A 12,022-nucleotide genomic window follows, 5' to 3' on the forward strand; every position below is an offset into this window, starting at 1 on the left:
GCTAAAATTTGACACCAGGGCGGGAAAATATAGCGGGAAATGGTGGCGAAACCGATTGGCGGGATACAATTGGCGGGAGATGGTGGCGGGAAGGAGTGGCGGGAAGGGTGGCGGGAAGGAGTGGCTGGAAGGGTGGCGGCAAGGGCGGGGGGAAACTGTGTGAACGCAAAAAAGCGGGAAAAATTGCTGCTCGGTTTCAATAAGCCCGAATACTCAAAATCGGGTTCACCCGTCCCGATCATTCGAAATCGGGTTCATCCAGCCCGATTCACTAAAATCGGGTTCTTAAACCCCGAGTTTTTGTTTGTTGTTCTGGCGCACCACAGCTATTGAAGAAATTGGTGTTGCCCAACCCGACTTTGGGAATTCGGGTTTCCCAAACCCGATTTTAGAAATTCGGGTTCCACCAGCCCGACGGTGTATTATTTCTGAAATTTCCTACAAATGAATATTATTTCTGGAATTAATATTAAAAAGTGTATTATTTTAAAAAAATCGCCACGAGACTCAACAAGACTTTGAAGACGACCAGGACAGAGCATATTGTGGTATCCATCGAACTTGCTCGTGTACTAGCATGTGATTGGACAAAAATAAGGTGGTGATTGGTGGATGCTTCCTAGCTAGTAGTTCAAAATGTCAACCGTTTGCTGTTAGTCTTTCTACAACTACTAGTGGTTACAAAAATTGTCTGGCGCACAACTTGCCATTAAAAAAACGCTTTCCATTATTTTTTTACTTGGGAGTTGGGACAATATTTTGGGATAAGACTACTCACAATAGGAGTATCATAGCTAGTATCATACACTACATGCATGCAAAAAGCTGATGTGTCACATCAATTAATGATGAAAGAGATGATAGTGGTATCATAGGTAGATACTGTATCATAGCACGTAGAATAAGAAAAATTAATGCCAAACAAAAGTTGTACACACTATGATACTACAAATCATTAAATACATGTAACATATGATACTACTACATGATACTATGCATTGTAAACATAGTATCATACACTAGTATCTTATGCATGATACTACTATAAGATACTCCCATTATGACTAGTCTAAACAAGATTTCCACTATATACGCAATATACGCAAGACTTCACGAATGCTCAAGTCAATAAGAAACCTGAGCCTCCTACTAGCCGCCAGCTGACGCGTCGTGGGTCTCCACAGATGGGTTGGCAATGAATATTTTCAATTCGGATATGATGGGATTGGAAAGGACTTTCGGTGCAGTTGGACGTATTTTAGAGTTGTATCCTAATACGTATACGTATGGTGTAGTACACCACCGTACCCGTATCTTCTCTGTACATCACGTGAGGGGTTTTTCCTCACACATATAAACACGCAACCGTCGGTCCGAAACGACACGACGTTCCACCCACTATTCACAACTTCAACATGGTATCGAGCCTCCTCTCTCTTCCGCTCGTCTAGCCTGCCGCCACCGCCGGTCCTTACATGGCCGCCACCGGTTCCCCACAATCTTGCCCTCCAAATTACACCAGAACGACGGTCTCTTCCTCCTTCCTGATGCGTGTAGTTGACACGTCCGTTGGGAACCCCAAGAGGAAGGTGTGATGCGCACAGTAGCAAGTTTTTCCTCAGAAAGAAACCAAGGTTTATCGAACCAGGAGGAGCCAAGAAGCACGTTGAAGGTGATTGGTGGCGGAGTGTAGTGCGGCGCAACACCAGGGATTCCGGCGCCGACGTGGAACCTGCACAACACAATCACAGAACTTTGCCCCAACGTAACAGCGAGGTTGTCAATCTCACCGGCTTGCTGTAAACAAAGGATTAGATGTATAGTGTGGATGATGAAGGTTGTTTGCGAAGAACAGTAAAGAACAATTGCAGCAGATTGTATTTCAGATGTAAAGAATAGGACCGGGGTCCACAGATCACTAGTGGTGTCTCTCCCATAAGATAGCAGATGTTGGGTGAACAAATTACAGTTGGGCAATTGACAAATAAAGAAGGCATAACAATGCACATACATATATCATGATGAGTACTATGAGATTTAATCAGTGCATTACGACAAAGTACATAGACCGCTATCCAAGCATGCATCTATGCCTAAAAAGTCCACCTTCAGAGTTATCATCCGAACCCCTTCAGCATTAAGTTGTAAACAACAGACAATTGCATTAAGTATGGTGCGTAATGTAATCAATACAAATATCCTTAGACAAAGCATCGATGTTTTATCCCTAGTAGCAACAAGACATCCACAACCTTAGAACTTTCTCGTCATCGTCCCGCATTTAATGGAGGCATGAACCCACTATCGAGCATAAATACTCCCTCTTGGAGTCACAAATATCAACTTGGCCAGAGCCTCTACTAGCAACGGAGAGCATGCAAGAACATAAATAACATATATGATAGATTGATAATCAACTTGACATAGTATTCAATATTCATCGGATCCCAACAAACACAACATGAAGGATTACAAATAGATGATCTTGATCATGATAGGCAGCTCACAAGATCTAACATGATAGCACAATGAGGAGAAGACAACCATCTAGCTACTGCTATGGACCCATAGTCCAGGGGTGAACTACTCACACATCGATCCGGAGGCGATCATGGCGATGAAGAGACCTCCGGGAGATGATTCCCCTCTCCGGCAGTGGTGCCGGAGGCGATCTCCCGAATCCCCCGAGATGGGATTGGCGGCGGCGGCGTCTCCGGAAGGTTTTCCGTATCGTGGCTCTCGGCATCGGGGGTTTCGCGACGCAGGCTTTAAGTAGGCGGAAGGGCAGGTCAAGAGGCGCCACGGGGGCCCCACACAACAGGGCCGCGCGGCCCTTGCCTGGCCGCGCCGCCCTAGTGTGGCGGCCACCTCGTGGCCCCACTTCGTCTCTCCTCGGACTTCCGGAAGCTTCGTGCAAAAATAGGACCCCGGGCGTTGATTTCGTCCAATTCCGAGAATATTTCCTTACTAGGATTTCTGAAACCAAAAACAGCAGTAAAACAAGAATCGGCTCTTCGGCATCTCGTCAATAGGTTAGTGCCGGAAAATGCATAATAATGACATATAAAGTGTATAAAACATGTGAGTATCATCATAAAAGTAGCATGGAACATAAGAAATTATAGATACGTTTGGGACGTATCAAGCATCCCTAAGCTTAGTTCCTACTCGCCCTCGAGTAGGTAAACGATAACAAAGATAATTTCTGAAGTGACATGCTATCATAATCTTGATCATACTATTGTAAAGCATATGAGATGAATGCAGCGATTCGAAGCAATGATGAAGATAATGAGTAAACTAATGAATCATATAGCAAAGACTTTTCATGAATAATACTTTCAAGACAAGCATCAATAAGACTTGCATAAGAGTTACTCATAAAGCAATAAGATTCAAAGTAAAAGCATTGAAGCAACATAAAGGAAGATATAAGTTTCAGCGGTTGCTTTCAACTTCAACATATATATCTCATGGATAATTGTCAACACAAAGTAATATAACAAGTGCAATAAGTAAACATGTAAGAATCAATGCACACAGTTGACACAAGTGTTTGCTTCTAAGATAGAAAGAATAGGCAAACAGACTCAACAATAAAGTAAAAGATAGGCCCTTCGCAGAGGGAAGCATTGATTACTATATTTGTGCTAGAGCTTTTCATTTTGAAAACAAGAAACAATTTTGTCAACGGTAGTAATAAAGCATATGTGTTATGTATAAGACATCTTATAAGTTGCAAGCCTCATGCATAGTATACTAATAGTGCTCGCACCTTGTCCTAATTAGCTTGGATTAACACGGATTATCATTGCATAGCATATGTTTCAACCAAGTGTCACAAAGGGGTACCTCTATGCCGCCTGTACAAAGGTCTAAGGAGAAAGCTCGCATTGGATTTCTCGCTTTTGATTATTCTCAACTTAGACATCCATACCGGGACAACATAGACAACGGATAATGGACTCCTCTTTAATGCATAAGCATTCAACAACAGTTAATATTCTCATAAGAGATTGAGGATTAGTTGTCCACACTGAAACTTCCACCATGAATCATGGCTTTAGTTAGCGGCCCAATGTTCTTCTCTAACAGTATGCATACTCAAACCATTTGATTGTGAGAACCGCCCTTACTTCATACAAGACGAACATGCATAGCAACTCACATGATTTTCAACAAAGGTAAAAGAGTTGATGGCGTCCCAGAAAACATGGTTACCGCTCAACAAGCAACTTATTAAGAAATAAGACACATAAGTACATATTCTTCACCACGATAGTTTTTAAGGCTATTTGTCCCATGAGCTATATATTGCAAAGGTAAAGAATAGAAATTTTAAAGGTAGCACTCAAGTAATTTACTTTGGAATGGCGGAGAAATACCATGTGGTAGGTAGGTATGGTGGACACAAATGGCATGGTTATTGGCTCAAGGATTTGGATGCACGAGAAGAATTCCTCTCAATACAAGGCTAGGCTAGCAAGGTTGTTTGAAGCAAACTCAAGTATAAAAGGTGCAGCAAAGCTCACATATGAACATATTGTAACTATTATAAGACTTTATATTGTCTCCTTGTTGTTCAAACACCTCAACCGTAAAATATCTAGACTCTAGAGATCAATCATGCAAACCAAATTTTAACAAGCTCTATGTAGTTATTCATTAATGAGTACAAGGTACATGATGCAAGAGCTTAAACAAGATCTATATGAGCACAACAATTGCCAAGTATCACATTATTCAAGACATTAAACCATTTACCACATGCGGCATTTTCCGTTTCCAACCATATAACAATGAATGAAGTAGTTCAAATTTCGCAATGAACATTAAAGATGAAGCTAAGAACATATGTGTTCATACGAAACAGCGGAGCGTGTCTCTCTCCCAAACAAAGAATGCTAGGATCCGATTTTATTCAAACAAAACAAAAATAAAAACAAACAGACGCTCCAAGTAAAGCACATAAGATGTGACGGAATAAAAATATAGTTTCACTAGAGGAACCTCATAAGTTGTCGATGAAGAAGGGATGCCTTGGGCATCCCCAAGCTTAGACGCTTGAGTCTTCTTAAAATATGCAGGGATGAACCACGGGGCATCCCCAAGCTTTGACTTTTCACTCTTCTTGATCATATTGTATCATCCTCCTCTCTTGACCCTTGAAAACTTCCTCCACACCAAACTCGAAACAAACTCATTAGAGGGTCAATGCATAATTCATATATTCAGAGGTGACATAATCATTCTTAACACTTCTGGACATTGCACAAAGCTACTGAAAGTTAATGGAACAAAGAAATCCATCCAACATAGCAAAACAGGCAATGCGAAATAAAAGGCAGAATCTGTCAAAACAGAACAGTTCGTAAAGACGAATTTTAAAGTGGCACCAGACTTGCTCAGATGAAAATGCCCAAATTTAATGAAAGTTGCGTACATATCTGAGGATCACGCACGTAAATTGGCAGATGTTTTTGATTTTTCTACAGGGACTACTGCCCAAATTCGTGACAGCAAGAAATCTGTTCCTGCGCAGCAATCCAAATCTAGTATTGGCTTTACTATCAAAGACTTTACTTGGCACAACAATGCAATAAAATAAAGATAAGGAGAGGTTGCTACAGTAGTAAACAACTTCCAAGACTCAAATATAAAAGAAAGTGCAGAAGTAAAATAATGGGTTGTCTCCCATAAGCGCTTTTCTTTAACGCCTTCAGCCTAGGCGCAGAAAGTGTGTATCAAGTGTTATCAAGAGATGAAGCATTACCTCGGGCATTGCGCCCACCTTTCTTATTCTTTTTCTTACCCTTTGATTTAGGGAATACATGTCTACCTCCCGGTGTAGAGGTGAATTTTAGGGTGCCTTCTCCCACATTTATGACTGCTCCCAATAGTTTCAGCGAGGATCTTCCGAGTGTGATTTGTCCTGTTCCTACACATTCAATAACAAGATAATCAGTGGATACTGTTCTTCCAAGAATGGTTGTATGCACACCCTCGGCTATTCCCTTAGGAATTATAATAGAGTTATCAATAAGAGTTATTCCTTCTCCCCCTTCAACGAGTCCCCAAAGTGTCAAAGATTCATAAATACTCTTAGGCATAAGGCAAAATTCAGACATAATATCACAATTGGCATGAAAAGTTTCACCACCAATAACAACTTTAATAGTAGGGTCCCATGTTGAAGGTTCAGAGTTCACTAAAACTTGATCAAGACGGTTACGAACATAACTATAATTTTCTTTCAACCAAGATGCACTTGTCTCAAGAGTGTTTAATCTATTATAGATGCTAATAAGAGCTGAATCAAAGTTATTAGCTGAACTATGTGATGCAACTAATTTTTTTATGGCATTAAAAGCTTGATCACCGTCGCAATGAAGGAAATCTCCTCCCACTACAAGCATCCAAGGCATATCTATAGCGAATCATAAGCCCAAAATAAAAATTACTAAGGAGCAAACTTAGAGTCATTTGAGGTTCAGCTTTACGATAAGAATCAAAAATTTTGGACCAAGCATCTTTAAAACTCTCCTCATCCCCTTGTTTAAAAGTGAAGACTAATTCCTCAGGTGAAGAAGTAACAGGTGCAGAGCTAGACATGATAACAGAAGTAAAAATGCAAGTAACTAATTTTTTTGTGTTTTTAATATAGAGAACAAGACAAGTAAATAAAGTAAAACTAGCAACTAATTTTTTTGTGTTTTGTTATAAGTGCAGCAAACAAAGTAGTAAATAAAGTAAAGCAAGACAAAAACAAAGTAAAGAGATTGGAAGTGGAGACTCCCCTTGCAGCGTGTCTTGATCTCCCTGACAACGGCGCCGAAAAAGTGCTTGATGCGTGTAGTTGACACGTCCGTTGGGAACCCCAAGAGGAAGGTGTGATGCGCACAGTAGCAAGTTTTCCCTCGTAAAGAAACCAAGGTTTATCGAACCAGGAGGAGCCAAGAAGCACGTTGAAGGTTGTTGGTGGCGGAGTGTAGTGCGGCGCAACACCGGGGATTCCGGCGCGAACGTGGAACCCGCACAACACAATCACAGAACTTTGCCCCAACGTAACAACGAGGTTGTCAATCTCACCGGCTTGCTGTAAACAAAGGATTAGATGTATAGTGTGGATGATGATGGTTGTTTGCGAAGAACAGTAAAGAACAATTGCAGCAGATTGTATTTCAGATGTAAAGAATAGGACCGGGGTCCACAAATCACTAGTGGTGTCTCTCCCATAAGATAACAGATGTTGGGTGAACAAATTACAGCTTGGGCAATTGACAAATAAAGAAGGCATAACAATGCACATACATATATCATGATGAGTACTATGAGATTTAATCAGGGCATTACGACAAAGTACATAGACCGCTATCCAAGCATGCATCTATGCCTAAAAAGTCCACCTTCAGAGTTATCATCCGAACCCCTTCCAGTATTAAGTTGTAAACAACGGACAATTGCATTAAGTATGGTGCGTAATGTAATCAACACAAATATCCTTAGACAAAGCATCGATGTTTTATCCCTAGTAGCAACAAGCACATCCACAACCTTAGAACTTTCCGTCACTCGTCCCGGATTTAATGGAGGCATGAACCCACTATCGAGCATAAATACTCCCTCTTGGAGTCACAAGTATCAACTTGGCCAGAGCCTCTACTAGCAACGGAGAGCATGCAAGAACATAAATAACATATATGATAGATTGATAATCAACTTGACATAGTATTCAATATTCATCGGATCCCAACAAACACAACATGAAGGATTACAAATAGATGATCTTGATCATGATAGGCAGCTCACAAGATCTAACATGATAGCACAATGAGGAGAAGACAACCATCTAGCTACTGCTATGGACCCATAGTCCAGGGGTGAACTACTCACACATCGATCCGGAGGCGATCATGGCGATGAAGAGACCTCCGGGAGATGATTCCCCTCTTCGGCAGGGTGCCGGAGGCGATCTCCCGAATCCCCGAGATGGGATTGGCGGCGGCGGCGTCTCTGGAAGGTTTTCCGTATCGTGGCTCTCGGTACTGGGGGTTTCGCGACGAAGGCTTTAAGTAGGCGGAAGGGCAGGTCAAGAGGCGCCACGGGGGCCCCACACAACAGGGCCGCGCGGCCAAGGCCCAGGCCGCGCCGCCCTAGTGTGTGGCCACCTCGTGGCCCCACTTCGTATCCTCTTCGGTCTTCTGGAAGCTTCGTGGAAAAATAGGACCCTGGGCGTTGATTTCGTCCAATTCCGAGAATATTTCCTTACTAGGATTTCTGAAACCAAAAACAGCAGAAAACAAAGAATCGGCTTTTCGGCATCTCGTCAATAGGTTAGTGCCGGAAAATGCATAATAATGACATATAATGTGTATAAAACATGTGAGTATCATCATAAAAGTAGCATGGAACATAAGAAATTATAGATACGTTTGGGACGTATCACTTCCCTGCTTCATTTTTCCCTTTTTCATACAATCCTAGACAACCCTAGATCACGACCAGGAAGCCATGACCTCTGGACCTCTGGACCTCTGTTCCTCGATCGATTTCGATCGCCAGAATTTTTTTCCCGTGCTCGTCGCTCGTTGTTGTTCCTCTCTCCGCCCATGGCTTCCTCCTCGACACCGTCCGGGTTGTCTCCCATTGGTGTGCCGCCCGCCATGAAGCTCACTCGCGAGAACTTTGTGTACTGGCAAACTCAGGTCCTGCCCACATTGCGTGGTGCTCGTGTCATGGCTCTCCTTGAGGGAACCGACCCTGTCCCGCCCGAGAATCTAGAGGATGAAGATGAAAACAAGAAGAAGGTGTCTGTCCCTAACCCGGTGACATAGGCATCCCCAATGGGCCTGCCGAAGATGGTACCCGGGGTTTACTGAAGGCCCACGACCCGAAGGATAAGAAGATTCGGAAGCCCAAGATACTATTAAGGAAAGCTAGAGTTGTAATAGGAGTCATTGTTTGTAATCTTGCGAGATGGGTTAGAAACCCTCTCGGACTCTGTAAACTTGTGTATCACGAATCCCTCGGCTCCACCTCCTATATAGGGGGAGTCCAGGGACAAAGAAATCATCGAATCATTGTCTCACAAACCCTAGTTTTTACATTGTCGAGTACTTTTCGGCTGAAACCTTCGAGATCTACTTGCCCTCTACATCCAACGAAACCCTAGTCTACTACTTGTAGGCATTGACAAGTTAATACCTTGTCAATTGGCGCCGTCTGTGGGATTTAGAGGCGACAAGGAGCTGATCTCGATGGCACGTTCAAGATCGTCGACTTCGTCGGTAGCAAGCAACATCATGGACAGAGGTAAACATATCGAAACTGGTCTCGTTGATTTTGTTCCTCACCCGCCCTCCCGTTTGGATGCATATGCGTATCTGGAGGAGCCCATGGAGATGACGTTCGGAAAGTTTCACTTCCGCGTCGAGAAAGAAGGAGCATATCGTCTCGAAGTTCCGATCTCGTCGGGACTATCGGCGGTTGATCCTGATTTTTCGAGCTCAGCATCATCCATCGAGTCAGGCGACGAGGAAATTTCGTCGCCATGCTTCATCAGCACCAAGGCAAGCGAGAAACTCGCCAAGATCTTCAGTGACATATCCTTCGAGTCATCCGCGGACTCCTATATAAGCGATGACTCGAGCGACACCAACAGCTTCGACTTCATCGACAAATCCATCACTATTGGAAAGGTCTTCACCAATCTCTATGATGGTGTCACCAAACCAAGCAAGGTTCAGAATTCAAAATATCATCAGATCTACGCCATCGGAGAAGCAAGTCGCGATCAGGAGGAGACATCAGAGGCTTTCGACGAATTGGGAAATCCATATGTCGATCCCTCTGACCTAAGGCGAGGTTTGGGCAATAAATATGTCGGGCCTACACCACGTATTAGGGTTCAACTCCCACAAGCAGCATGGGATAGAGCCGCAAGAGCTATGGACGGTTCAGAACCAATGGCGACAACTGCTACATTTGAAGAATTGCAGGCTTACCAATATAGGCTTGCTCGAAGAGGAAGAGAATTGGAAAAAGAGACAGCTCCTCTGAACAGAAGAAAGGAGGCAGCCTCCGCATCAAGTAGGCGAAGAGCGGAGTTAAGTCGACAATCAGGAACTTCGGGAGATAGCCACAGAGAAGGTCGAAGGAGGGCAAGATCTCGGCTGCAAAATATACCTGAGGCTGAAAGAGAGACTTTCATTCAAAACCTCGATATGTCTTTTATGTCAATCGACACGAGCGGGAATATCATCCCGAAAACACCAGAAGCAGGATACATGGCAACGCAAGCTTTCATCTTAGCGTCCAGGCCACCTCCCGGGGACCCAAGAGAAGCGTTGTATAACATGGCCATGGCAGGATGTGGAGCCATGGGAGCAGCGTTCGCAGCCACACCTCCCGAAGGAACTGCAAGACAAAATAGCCCGAGACCTACTGCAGCAGTGCAAGATCCACCAAGAGCAAGTGGAGTCAGAGATACGGCGACTCAGGCTAGGGTAGATAGAGCGCGGCAAGATAGAAGAGAACATCGGCGATCACCAGAACTTGCTGAAGAGGATATGTGTGGACTCCCGTGTTTCACAGGACGGGTCCGAAAAACTCGAGTTCCATCAGGATTCAAGTTACCCGATAGTTTCAAGAAATTCGATGGCCTGCAAGATCCCGAGGATTGGCTAGTCGATTACCTCGAGACGGTAAAATTGATAGGTGGAACCAGAGCAACAGCCATGCAGAGTATTCAAATACATCTGAGCGGAGCCGCCAGATCGTGGATAAAGAAGCTTCCTCCAGGCTCCATCGACAGCTGGGACAGTTTTGAGGATGTGTTTGTTAAAAACTTCCGATCAACCTGCAAAAAACCTGCGACAATAGAGGAGTTGAGGTCGTGTCGACAAAAGCATGACGAATCAATGAGGAAGTACATTAAGAGGTGGAACATCATCAAAAAATCGGCAGAAAATATATCTGACGAGAGAGCGATAGATGCGTTTGTAGCAGGAGTGCGACGAGGAGATTTTGTGGAGGATTTGGGAAGAACGAACCCAAAGACAATATCAGCATTAATGGAAATAGCAAACAGATGGGCAGATGGCGAAGATGCAGTGCATAATAAACGACACAGGTCACCAGAGGAGGACCGCAGTCGAAATTTTCAAAATAGGCGCCGATTTCCTCGACAGTTCTCGAGTTATGATGCCCCTGGCCAAATATCGGCCGGGTTTCGAGGAAACAATGGAGGAAACAACTATCAAAGGAGTAATGAGCAGCAAGGCAACAATAGAGATGATTCTCGGAACAACAGGCAAAATAGCGGGTCAAGGTTTTGATACGTCCAATTTGCATCACTATTTTATATCATAATTTGCTGTTATTCATTGATATATTTCATATTGGGACACAATACTGATGTTATTTCATCTATTTTGCATGTTTCATGATTATTTGGAGATCGCGCACCGGAGCCAGGATTCTGCTGGAAAAAGCACCGTCAGGATGCAATATTTCGGAAGATCGACTGTGGAAGGAAATTACACCAAAAATCCTATTTTTCCAGATGACGGAGAGAGCCAGAAGGGGGAGCTGAGAAGACCCAAGGTGGGCCCAGACCACAGGCCGGCGCGGCCCATGGCCTGGCCGCGCCACCTTGTGGTGTGGGGGCCCCACAGCCCCTTTCGCCTCCTTTTCTTCGCGAAACCCTTCGTCCCGAAAACCTAAGCTCCAGAGGGTACGTCGCGAAGAGCCACAGCCGCCCCTGCGGGGCGGAGAACACCAGAGAGAAAAGAGCTCTCCGGCGGGCAGGAATCCGCCGGGGAAATTCCCTCCCGGAGGGGGAAATCGACGCCATCGTCACCGCCATCGAGCTGGACATCATCTCCATCACCATCACCATCATCTCCACCATCATCACCGCCGTCTCCACCGCTGGACATCGTCACCGCCGTAGCAATTTGGGTTTGATCTTGATTGTTTGATAGGGGAAACTCTCCCGGTATTGATTTCTACTTGTTATTGA

Source organism: Lolium rigidum, chromosome 7 (genome assembly GCF_022539505.1).
Source record: "Lolium rigidum isolate FL_2022 chromosome 7, APGP_CSIRO_Lrig_0.1, whole genome shotgun sequence".
Classification (NCBI taxonomy): domain Eukaryota; kingdom Viridiplantae; phylum Streptophyta; class Magnoliopsida; order Poales; family Poaceae; genus Lolium; species Lolium rigidum.